Source organism: Zalophus californianus, chromosome 6, assembly GCF_009762305.2.
Source record: "Zalophus californianus isolate mZalCal1 chromosome 6, mZalCal1.pri.v2, whole genome shotgun sequence".
Classification (NCBI taxonomy): domain Eukaryota; kingdom Metazoa; phylum Chordata; class Mammalia; order Carnivora; family Otariidae; genus Zalophus; species Zalophus californianus.
This window is the reverse complement of record NC_045600.1, coordinates 34,275,125-34,288,074: the sequence shown is the minus strand read 5'-3', so window position 1 is coordinate 34,288,074 and position 12,950 is coordinate 34,275,125. Positions and strand designations below refer to the sequence as shown.

The 12,950-nt window shown below is 41.2% G+C and overlaps 1 long non-coding RNA gene across 1 annotated transcript in view; it reads right to left on the bottom strand.

Moving 5' to 3' along the window:
• The window catches only part of LOC113910200, a 37,549-nt gene extending 25,936 nt beyond the window's left edge, over positions 1-11,613 (bottom strand). The window contains exons 1-3 of the long non-coding RNA XR_003515962.1: positions 11,506-11,613; positions 9,971-10,097; positions 5,196-5,324 (exon numbers count right to left, since the gene is read on the bottom strand). This is a non-coding gene — a long non-coding RNA (uncharacterized LOC113910200). The remainder of the gene's footprint in view (positions 1-5,195; positions 5,325-9,970; positions 10,098-11,505) is intronic.
• Positions 11,614-12,950: the final 1,337 nt, after the last annotated feature.

Genomic DNA, 12,950 nt, shown 5'->3' with positions numbered 1-12,950 from the left:
GTTCAGCCACATGGAGGCATCCCTGATGGGGGGGGGGGGGGGGTAGGTGTCAGATGAGGTGTCTGCCCTGCCTAGGTCCCTGGGACAGAGAGAGAGCCTCGTTCTTTCAACATGGGAGGTCCAGGAGTGGCACTGAAGCTGGTGCTTTGAGAATGGAGTTGAAAGGGGTAAGCCTAGCGTGCAGTTTTGTCAGGATAGGATCAAAACTGTCACTAGAGAAAGAATATTGCTCATGAAATGGTCTATTCAGAAGACTGAAAGAAAAACGTCTGCTCAGCTGCTGAACTTTGCTTGAAAAGCAAAGAGAAAACTAGGAATGAGGGGAACTGACAATACCTCTGCTCGGGGCAAGGATTTGTGGTAATATTAAAACTTCAATTTGAAGAAATTGTTAAAATCCCCAGACATGAAATTAATATAATTATTTAATAGCTCCTGAACTTAGATCTTTCAGCAAGCTGAGGGGGGGAAAGGCAGCTAGATTGGACCTCATTAAAACTGAATGAACAAACACCAGCTTCCAAAAGAAAGCCGGGGTGGGGGTTGGGGGGGGTGGACCATGCTGTGAGTGAGGCTCAGGAAGGGGCAGACGCAGAAGGATGGAGCTCTCCATGGGGTGTCAGGAAACCCAGCTTTGTGCCCTGCTGGCAGCTACGTGACCTTGCACAAATGGCTCAAGCCAGTGTTTTGTTTTGTTTTTAAAGACTTATGTATTTATTTTAAAGAAAGAACGTGCACACCACTGTGTGCGTGCAGGGGCGAGGGGAGGGAGGCAGAAGGAGAGGGGCAGAAGGAGAGGAGACAGAAGGTCTGGCTGCACCTTGAGACCATGACCTAAGCGGAAACCTCGAGTCCAAGGCTTAACTGACTGCACCACCCAGGCACCACTCAAGCCACTGCTTTTAAAACTAGAGCCTAAATCAGAATCCTCTGGAAGGCTGGTTAAAATGCACATTGCTGGGCCCCACCCCCAGCCCTTCAGAGTCCGGAGGTGGTGCAGTGGGGGACCTGAGAAGGTGCATTTCCATAAAGTTCCCGGGAGAGGCAGATACTGCTGGTCCCCACACTTGGGGAACCACTAGGCCTACCTGGCCCTCAGTTTCCAAGTCAATAAAATGAAACAGGAAACCAGGTGATCTCGAAGCTCTGCTCTAAAATTCTGTAAGATGAACGACCTGAGAAAGCAGGGCGGTAGCAAGAGAATTCCTCGGCAGGAGAAGAAACCGCCTGCCTGCTGCCTGGACTCTCAGGTCGGGAAGGCACAGACATGCTGCCCGAGGAATCACGCTGAGTGACCCTAGACCCTCCAGCAGGACACGCTAGGAGCTACGCATCCCAACTGGCAGCAGCAAATGCTTTACACCCCCCCCCCCCCACCTGCTAGAAGAAGGAAAAGGGGAGTACAAGAAACAACAGAAATAGCCTCAGTCAAAATGACGTCACTTTAATAAGAGTCCCAGTCATTCTGTGAAGAGCAGCCATGAGTGACTAAGGAAAGATACTCTATTTATGATTCCGGGAGAACTATTTGAAAAGATACACGTTATCCTGTTTTAAATGCAAAGTCAATTGTTAGTCTTTGACACCCTTGACCACTTTCGTTAGCTTCTATATGAACATATGGGCTTTCAGTAGGAAAAACAAAGCAACTATAAAAACATTACATATAATCTCCAGAGCTCACTCAAGACTCTAAGAGTCCTCTGTCCATTTTATACTTGTTAGTTTATGTAAGTAAATAGAGAAATAAACTTTATGTCTTTGCTATTCCTTGACTATTCAGTCTATTCCCCAAGCACTTATTAATAAATATGTATCACTTGCAACCCTAACATGTATGTGAGAGTGTGTAAAACTGATATAGTTAAGGACTATTAAGTAAATCTGATAGAAATAGTATTTTTATTCATTATTAATAATTAGTTGAGTTTATGTATATATGCATATATGTATATATAATTAAACCTATATAAGATTTTTAGAAAAACTCATATAAGTTCACATATACTATTCATATACCATCTCTTCCACAATGTCTCTCCCATCCAAAAAATCAGTTTCAGGTAGTAAAACAATCTTGCTTTTAGATGACAGCCTTGTCTAATGTATATCAATATATGTATACTCAATTACTTCTGTGGTTAAAAATACGACTTTGGAGTGAAAACACCCTGAAGTTTAAGTTGGGCTCCACCATTTCATGACTAAGATGTTGGGCAAGTAACTTAACTCCTCTCCAAGGGAAATGGTTCCCCTCCAAGGGAAATGGTGTAAAAAATGCTTCATAGGGTTATGTGAGGATTCTATGAGTTAATATATAATAAAGCACCCCATTTATAAAATGGTAGCTATTATTATAAAATAATGTGATGTGTTTTTTCATTAAAATGTTTAATAAATTATGTATGGGAGCCTTGATGAATATTAAATTAACATAATCAGTTTTAACTTAAACATTAGACCTCTATTTCCAAGGTTAACTTCAAAAATGTTGTGGGACCTGCCAAATAGATCCCAAGAGGGGGACATGTTGGTCAATGTGGTAACTTTAACAAGCAATGACCATGACCTAAGGGAAACAGGATCATTTAATGAATTTGCTAGTTGGTCTTTCCTAGTTAGATCTTTAGCCATGAATAACAGCCAACGTTTCATGTTTGAAATGGCCTTTTTGTCCATATCTCTGACCTTAACTACTAGCTCTTCAGAGTCCCTTAACACCACTTTCAGCATGACAGCCTATTTGCTATTTCTGCACAGATGCCTCTTCCATATTATCTGTCTGGCATCATCCGGGCACATCTGCAGATAGCTCAGGACAATGGATTCACCTACTGTGTGCAAAGTATACAGAAAGACCCAGGCTTTGCCTTAAGCCGCAGTTCTTATCTAAGATCTTCAATTTTAGGTTTGATCAATAATAAATTATGTTTATTAAATCAGCAAGCATCTAGAGAACCACTCCACGGACAAGGCTCTGGGTTGAGCACTCTGGGAATGGGGGAGCTCTATGGCGACAAAAGCATGATTTTTAGGGTGTAACAAGAGAAGTAATATCTAGATGCACATCACTATCATAGGTAGAAAGTAGAATGCAATGAGTATCACAAAAGGAGAGCTCCAAATGAAGACATGTAGTTCAGAAGACAAAATCTCTCCTACTAGGAGAGGTCTAGGTAGGCAGGCTGGAGGAAAGGACATTGAGCAGTTTTGAAGTTTTATATTTCTCTAGAACAGCGTAAGTTGAGATAGGAAATTCCAGGATGAGAAGATGATATTTATAAAGATATAGACATATAAAGATGGGGTTTCCTTTGGCCACAGTAACATAGGGAGTGTAAAGGAATGGACAATAATCATTAATATTTGACATTTGCTGAGCAGCTGCTGAACCTTACATAATTTTGTACTTTATATACTTTATAAAGTATACTTATATACTTTACAAAGTAAGTATAAAATATAAAGTAGATACTTTTGTCCATTATTTTATGTAATCCTCCTAACAAAATTATGAGGTAAATATTAACTGAAATTTTCCTATTCCTGGAAACAATATTAGGACCAGGCAAAAATAGTTTAGTTACTTGTTCCTGAAATACTTACTCCTGGAAGATAAGTCTGTGAAGTACCTAAAATAGCTGACTTCCAGACCTCTGCCTCACAATGCCCACTCATCCAAAGCCATTGGTTTAAATTGTGCAATTCCAACCTCTCCTGCTTTTCGAGACCCACCTTAAAGTCATGCAGTCTTTAAAACCTGTAAGCCCCTCTCCTGACTTATTCCTCTGGAGACACTCTAGTCTTTGCCAAATGGTGATCTCTCCTTTACTGAAGTAAGTCTAGCAAACTGAGCTATGCTTGATCAACAGATTATTTTAGCTGCCTCTTGAGGCGTTAACTATGATATACTAATATTATATCCCCCATTTTACAGGTAAGAAAAGCTGAGGTACAGAAAGGTAAACTAACTTATTCAATGTTTCAAAATTAAGTGGCAGAGCTGGACTAAACCCAAATATTTCTGATGCTGAAGTTAGCTCCTTATCAGACAGTGGAGGCTATAAATGGCAACTTGGGAGTTTGGATATTTTTAGTACTCAAAGGGATGTTCAAAGGCTTCTAATCCTAAAGTCTCTCTGCTCCCTGCCCTGCTTAGGAACGCCCTCTACAACATTACTAGCAAGGGGCCATGTAGCTTCTGTTTCAACATTTTCAGATACACATCCTTGCTGACTCAGAAGACAGCCCCTTGCATGACTCAACTGAATTACGGACTCTTTAGCACTGGGCATTTGTAAAAGAAAAGAAGTCCACTTACTAGGAGCATGGACCTACCCCATATTCCTTCACCCCGGCCCAAGAGTAGAAGATGCTCTAGTGCCCTTCTCCTTAGTATGGAGTGGGCTATGGTGTCATGACTTTAATCATTCCATCTAAACCGTGGTTCAACTGAGCAGGTCCCTTGATTTTCATCCTGAAGTACCCAGGGGAGTAGAGTTGGTCTTCAGACATCTCCTGATGCTGCCAACCACAGCACTTCCAGTTAGCACTCAGGGCTCAAACATTTATGCTGCATTTCCAAACTTCTGTTCATCAGAGCACAGTCAACTTCTCACTGATCCTTCTTCCCAAGGCTATTACTTCAGAAACAAGAGCAGGATAGAGACGGGGGAAGTATGCAGGACAGTATAATTCATTAACTGATTTCCTCCTAAAACTCAGGCAGAGGATTCAGAGTCTAACTTCTATTTGACCAACCTCTTTTTTAAATGTAATAGGCAAGAACATCCTTCTGGCTGAGTGGTGCTGACTGGTACAAAGTTAACTTTCAATACATGATCTGTTCTGAGCCAAAATATAATTAGAAATTCTTGGCTTCTATCTTTTCCAAAGGGGATAAACATATACAGAGGAAATTTATCATACATAAGACAATATCTCATTTGTCTTTTTGTTCTAAACTCAAGTTTAGAAAAGTACCCAGAGAATTTTAAAAAGAATTCACTTCTTTAAAGATATCAGCTTAGCTCTCAAATTCATATCAACCACAAATCTGAGCATCAAGTCTTCCACCAAAATAATTGATTTTTTAAAAAAGGGATGAGAGCAGTAACAGGTTCTTGGAACACCTTTATAACCCCCCTTCCAAGTTTAAATTAATTCATTTAACAACTTAATATGCCAAACCATACCATCATCCAGGCCACACTGTTCTTCCAGATTCTCCATACGATCTTTCTTTGTTTGAACTGATCAAAATTCTAGTTGAAATCCAGATAAACTGAACCTCTCTCTACCACTGATCTTTAACTCTAATGACCCTATTAAGAGAGAAAAAACAAGACCAATCTGAGATGATTTGTTCATAGCAAACCCAGGTTCATCCCATCTACTTACTAATAAGTTTTATAAACCAAGTTTTATAGTTTTCTAGATATAGATATCAAACTCACTAGACTATAGAGTATAGAACTTCCTAAATTCTTTTTTTAAAATTCAGAAATCTACCTATCTTTTTTCTTTAAATTTTTTATTGTTATGTTAATCACCATACATTACATCATTAGTTTTTGATGTAGTGTTCCATGACTCATTGTTTGTGCATAACACCCAGCGTTCTACGCAGAACGTGCCCTCTTTAATACCCATCACCAGGCTAACCCATCCCCCCACCCCCCTCCCCTCTAGAACCCTCAGTTTGTTTTTCAGAGTCCATCTTCCCTCATGGTTTGTCTCACCCTCTGATTTACCCCCCCTTCATTCTTCCCCTCCTGCTATCTTCTTCTTTTTTTTTTTCTTAACATAGGTTGCATTATTTGTTTCAGAGGTACAGATCTGTAATTGAACAGTCTTGCACAATTCACAGCGCTCACCATAGCACATACCCTCCCCAATGTCTATCACCCAGCCACCCCATCCCTCCCACCCCCGCCACTCCAGCAACCCTCAGTTTGTTTCCTGAGATTAAGAATTCCTCATATCAGTGAGGTCATATGATACATGTCTTTCTCTGATTGACTTATTTCACTCAGCATAACACCCTCCAGTTCCATCCACGTCGTTGCAGATGGCAAGATCTCATTCCTTTTGATGGCTGCATAATATTCCATTGTGTATATATACACGAAGAAATCTACCTATCTTTAATCCCTCTACATCTTTTCAAATCACCACCATGCCCTAAAAGGTTACCCAGTTACTCAGCAGTTTCATCTAGACCTCTCTCACCTCCCTGGAATGAAATTCACCTTGGCCCAAAGATTTGAGCTGCTTCGGAAACTACATGTACTCTCATTACCTCCTCCCAAGTCTTGTGCTCACTTTCCTTAATAATTCTTAACGAGAATTATTTTTCCTTTCTGAGAAATTAATATTTCCCTCCTCTATACACATACAGCAATTTATTGATACTTCTAACCCTACACTTACTCCCTGTCCTGCTCTATAGTTCATTGTAAAGCAGCTTAAATGCAGGGACAAACTACTGTTCATTTCTGGGTCCCTTCAGCACCTATCACTGTGTGAATAGGAGCCCTATCACCATTGAGTTGTTGCTGAATGGAGCCAATGAAAACGACATTCTGAAACAGTAGATCAGGATGATTAACCTGGCTGTGGCATGTGGGCGACATGGGGGAAACGTGGAGAATGGAAGCAAGGAAATCACTTAAGGAGGATAGTATCTTAGGATGAGATTAGAAGGGCCTGATCTAGGGTGATGACAATGGAAATGGAAGTAGAGCACCAATATGAGAGAATATTTGGAGAATGACTGGCAGGTGATTGAAAGTGGGGTGAATACATGTGACCAAGATGGCTAGCTGATGACCAAAAATTAATGCTTCCCTAGGGTTTTGTCAGGAAGGGCCTGCCCTGCAGGGACTGCCTTTCCCTGCCCCCCCCCCACCTAGGTGGGGTCACACAGGTAGCTTTTGCCATTCAAACATAAAGCGAAGTGATGCATGTTACTTAGGGTTCAAAGTGAGTGAAAAACCTTCATGGTCTTTTGCCTCATCTACCACCCAGAAAGAGAGAATTCCAAGGTCCTGGAGAACGATGGAGACACTCTGAAAGAAGCCTGTGCTCTTGAATAACCACATGGAAGATCACCTACCAACTGAGAACTGAAAACACTGATACTGTACTTAACATGAGTGAGACATAAATTGCTAGTGTGTTAAGCCACTGAGCTTTTAGTTTATCTGTTATAGCAGCTAGTATTATCTTAATTAAAATAGAAACGGGCAAAAAAAGTTACGGATGCCTTGGGTCCCTGGTGGCATCCAGTACTTTGGAGAATGGTGGCACTGTCTTAATATAATGAGAGGTATCAAGAGGAGGGCCATGTAAGAAGGAAATATCAATACCTGGCTGAATGACATCATCATGTAAGGAAAGTACCAGAAACGAAGTCAGAAGGCTCAGCTCTAAACTCAGCTGCTCCCCTTACAACGTATGTTCTTAGACAGGTCCCCTAACTTTTCAGCCTCAACCTCCTCCAGAGGAAATATATGGGGACAAGTCATAAACAATAGTTATTCCCCTGTAAAATGTCACTATTATAACCTTATCACCCCCTTTTTAAAAGTATAGGGGACCTTATAGATCATCTACATGAGAAAACCACTAAATCTCAGATAGCAGTTTCTATGACTGGGCGCTGCATTAATTTACACCATTTTCATGACACAGATACTGTTATTACCATCACCAACTCATAGATGAAAAAACCACGGACAGGTTAAGTAATTCTCCCATGGTCATACCCCTGGTAAGTGGTAAAGTAGAGATCAAAACTCAAGCAGCCTGGCTCTCGAAATCTGTGCTTTTTACCACCACAAAAAGATGTCCTCTCTAGGTACAGCTTCCTCATTTTAGATGTGAAAACTCAGGTCATGCCACACAGGTGGTTATGCACCAAATATAGACTACAGTGACAGAGAAGGCAATTTTCTCCCCAGGAAAATTCTAGTTTCTCATAAAAGGCTGGTTCTGCAGAAAATCACTGAGCTGAGAATGCATAAATTACTAAAGAAACTGAACCAGATATTCGAGCAGAATTTATGTGGATAGGAGAAAAAACAAAATGAGCCTTATCCTTGCCTTATCTTTCAAATATGGAACAGGAAGGATAAGCAGATGGATTTATTTAAATGTTTTCCAGGCAAACTTTTCCTGTGGTTCTAAGACATATCAAGGTCCTTAGAGGAGTGAACTCCAGTCCCTTGAACCTCTTCCAATGCAGTGCAGAGAAATGGCCCTGGGTGATCATGAGCCCAGACCAAGCTCAACTCTGCCTCTGAGAGCACTAAGCCAAGGTAATCCAAGTCTGAGGAGCTGCTAGCAGATCCCACAACACACTATAATACACCCTCCCTCCTCCTCGGGTCTCCTGAGATACTCGTCCCTGTGGAACCTGCACATGCAAACAGGGATTGATGCCAACTGAATCTCTTTCTGGACCAAGCAACCTATGAACAAGACTCCACCCTCCAGATGCTGTCTGAAGCCACCACAGGCAAGAGACTTCTCTTGGTGTGACACCATTCACATTTGCTTACCTTCACATCAGAGAAAATCTCATGTATCTGAAAGCCCCAGGGGCAACATGATTCTTCCTTGGAACGGACTGATGACAGGATCCACATGTCTTACTCATCCCTACTGATTCTGTTTATGGAATGCCCTCATTCTCTTAAGACACAGATGGAACAACTTAGATGAATTTCCAGATGGCTAGTCTGCCCCTTTCCATTTCTTACACTCAGAAAGACACCGGTCCAGTGGTTGCTACAGACCTACACAGACCTTTATGGGTACATTTATCACCACTATGTGGACTGTTTATTTCTAAACCGTGCATTGACTTTGAATTATTTAAGAAGACCCAGAAGCCAAGACAAATTGACAAAGATCTTAGCTGTGAAATGTCAGGAAATAATAAGATAAAACCAAGAAGAAAAAACAAATCATAAAAAAAGAGACGGTAATGTAGGCGGCTTGGAAGTCTGTAGATGATGAAAAGAGAGAGGCCAATTATGACACAGACGTTTTTCTTTCAATCCCAAAGCCAAGGGACTAGAAATTCAGAAACACCTGCCCTTGCAGGTGCAAAAAGGCAGGGAAAACAGTTATTCTCTACCTTTGGACATCACCGTTCGCAAAACCTCTCCTACGTTTTACCTAATTTGTCCTCACAGCAGCACATTTTACCAGGAACTGCGGTCAATTTGTTTAAGTGACTTGCTCCAGGTTATAGAGTTCTAAACAAAACTCATCTACAAATCCCAATCCTGGGTCCTTTGTCCCAAGCTATGCTCCCTCTTGCATCACCTTGTGAATTCGTGAAAGAATACAGGTTCTCCCATCAGCCAGCCATACAATCAAGGCTGAATTACAACTCCGTTAGGGCTTAGTGTCTTCACGTGGAAAATGAAGTTATGCTAGAAATGGATGATCTATGGTTCTGAAAGTCTATCAACACAAATGTCTGTACATCCATGAATTTTAACAAACTATTTTTTTAAATTGTCAGTTATGATTTATTAATGGATTATGAAATTAATCTAGTGGGTAGCCACCATTCTCTCTCTTTTTTTTAATGAAAGAGAATGGAAAAGGTTTGAACAGAGAAAGGTAGGGTTTGATAGGAAAAAATGTAGTGTGATAGGAAAGATAAAAATGGCATCACATTGAAGTGATGGTGAATGTTGTTTGTAAAGTGGAGGATGTAAGACTGAGTCATAACATAAAATGTATTTCTTAGTATGGGACACAGTCAAAAACAAGCAAAACTGAGATTTAAGTTATAGACTCACTTGATACATAATAAAGGTTTACTATATTCCCCAAATATGCATACACCTGCTGTTTTTAGTGTTTCATTATGGTTTGACTTTCTTTCCCCTTTGGCATCTTTTCCTCTGGACTAGGAGTTCTCATGCCCTCTGTCCCTTTCTTTACTTACTTGGCATCCAACCTCCTTGGAGAGGAGGCTGCTGGCTCCTGCCAGAGAAGAAAGTTCCAAAGGAAAGGAAGTCCTCAAAGCGTCAGTTGGAATTGCAGGTTCTGCTAAGCTCATGACAGCTGGTTTCCTGAGAGGGAGAAACACAAAGAATGAGAACAGTCTAGTTGAGATGATACTGAAGGCCCTGGAGACTCTGGACAATGGTGTCATTGTCATCTGGAAGGGCCGGGGCTCCAATTTACTCCGTCTTCGGCTCTTCCACCCTTTCCCTGTAGGGAGGTGATTAATATGTGTCCCAAATCCTCACATGAAGGTATCCCAGAAGGGGACTTTGAGAAGGGAAATGGAAGTTGCATCTGCTTTCCCAAGGCTGGCTGCCCAAAAGAGATTGTCTCAATTTATAGAAGATATGGAAGTCTGGGGAAGGAATTGAAGACTCAGGCTTCCAGTCCACTGCTCAAAAACATTCTCCCCCAAAAAGGATTTCTCCCCCTAGTTCAAGTTTAAGCAGGTGAGACAGGAGCTCCAAGGGGCTGGATAGGAATTCCATGATTCTGGAGGCTTCCACGGGAGATTTCCAATCATCGCCCTTTCCTGGAGACTCTCAGCTATAAAAACTCTGGCTTCCTGTGTAATTCAAAATTTGGGTCAGTAGCTAGAGAATAAAGCCCCCTGTGCTATCAGATTCTTAGTCATTCACTGTCTGAGAGGAAGGTCATGAAAAACATTTGAAAGAGACCTTTAATTCTAAATCATCTGGGTGGAAACCCGAGATGTGACATCCTAATTCTTCCTGTCAGTCTGGTCTCAAGGACAGCTTGGTTTGGAATAATGTCCAGGAAATTATTAATAACGAGAAAACATCATTCTTAGCAGCCACAGTCTATTAAAGGGATGTGAAAGGTAAGTACGATCTCATGGGTTCTCCACAAATATTCTTTTTTGTCTTTCAATGGCAACACCATGTGTTTCTTTCAAGGGTTTGCAGGCAGAGGTGAGACAAGGTGGCCCCAGTTTCTAATTGGCTCCCTGTGCTAAGCTGTGTGCAAAGGATCACAGCGTCCATTTCAGATCTGTCTGGCAATGATGCCTTGTCAAGTGCTACTGTGTTAAGCAGCCTCTGTGGCTTTATAAAACAGTTGACCTGCTATTGACCTGTTCTGTGTCAGTGGAGCTCAGGAGCAGTCTCTCTGGTTAAATACTTTTGGGCCCCATGATAGATGATAATAAAGATTATAAAGGCACAACCAAGCCTAATGGCTCCCAACTGGCCCACAGTACAAGGAGCAGTTCCTGTTAGATGAGCATGGGTAAGCCCCTTCAGGGAGGCCAGGTCAGCAGCAATGACTCCAAAGTTGCTCTGTGACTTACCTTACCAACTCCTAGCCCTCGAGAGAAAGCCAAATGGTCCATCAGGGTCAACCCGACCTTTTTTTCAGAAAACAAACCTTTCCTTAATTAATTCCCAGACCCAAAGGTGGCTGCTACAAATTTCTACAGGTAAAGCCTCATCTTTATCATCCAAAATGACTTACCAGGAATTATCCTTCTATGCTTATGACTGGACCCGGGAGGTTAAGTATGACTTCTGTTCCAGCCATAGTCAAATAAGGTAAGCACTTGCAGACAAGAGAACCAAAGCTCTAAAGAGACATTTAGATTAGATTAGATCAACATCCAACATCCCATGTAAGACAGGAAGTTCACCAAGGATGACAGGAGAGGCCACTGGTGGTTCACATTTGGATGAGTTAGGAAAGGTTACAATATTTTTAAGTGCCTACTATGTATCACACATGTGTTAGGTATTACATATCTTTTATCCCGTTTAACCTTTCTCATACCCTTAGAGGGGAGGTGTTATTTCTCCTTTTCACAAAAAGAAACTGATGCTTAGTGTTTTTGTTTTTGTTTGGTTTGTCTTTTTTTGTTTTTGTTTTTCCAGCTTTATTAAGGTATAATTGACAATTAAAATTGTAGACATTTAATGTGTACAACTTGATGATTTGATATATGTATACATTATGAAATATTCACCACAATCCAACTAATTAGCATACCCATCACCTCACATAGTTACCACTATCTGTGTCTGGTGTTAGTGAGTTTTAAGTAACTTGCCTCAATATCAATTTCCTCTGGTGTATAAAGATTAAATGAGATTATGCAGGCACGTTCTTAGAACTCTTGATATAATGCCTAATATATGCTATTTTGTGATTGCTTAGGTTTTCACACCTTGAAAAGTCTGTGATTATTATCATTAGCTTTTTGGAAGAGACCTAATGGGACAATCAAGATAGGAACCTGGGTCCAGGAACTAAGCCCCAGAGCCCATTGCTCTTTCTAACGTGGTTTTGTTTGGTTGTTTGTTTAGCCTTCATTCTTTGAAATATTATGAGATGGCTCACAGGAAACAAATGCATGTTTTAAAATTCAGGATTAAGAAAAAGAAGAACATGGGGCGCCTGGGTGGCTCAGTCATTAAGCATCTGCCTTCGGCTCAGGTCATGATCCCAGGGTCCTGGGATCGAGCCCTGCATTGGGCTCCCTGCTCTGCAGGAAGCCTGCTTCTCCTTCTCCTACTCCCCCTGCTTGTGTTCCCGCTCTCTGTCTCTCTCTCTGTCAAATAAATAAATAAAATCTTAAAAAAAAAAAAAGAAAAAGAAGAACACATTAAGACCAGGCCAAGAACACAAAGGTGGAGACCATCAGGATTTGGGCAGTTGCTATAGCCAAACCTTGACTTACTGAGAACTGAGTTTCCTGGACACCAACACAGAAGGAGATATGATGTGTTACCAGCTTTCTTTGTTCAGGAGGAAGGAAGCATGTCAATCCCTTAGAGGAAGTAAAGTGTGTCCTTAAATTTTTCACTAAAATCTATTTGTCACATGAAGCATCATATTAGAAGCACTGCATGGATAATGTCCTCACCCACAGAAAATGCTCTTGTAATAGCGCTTTGTGAAAGACGGCA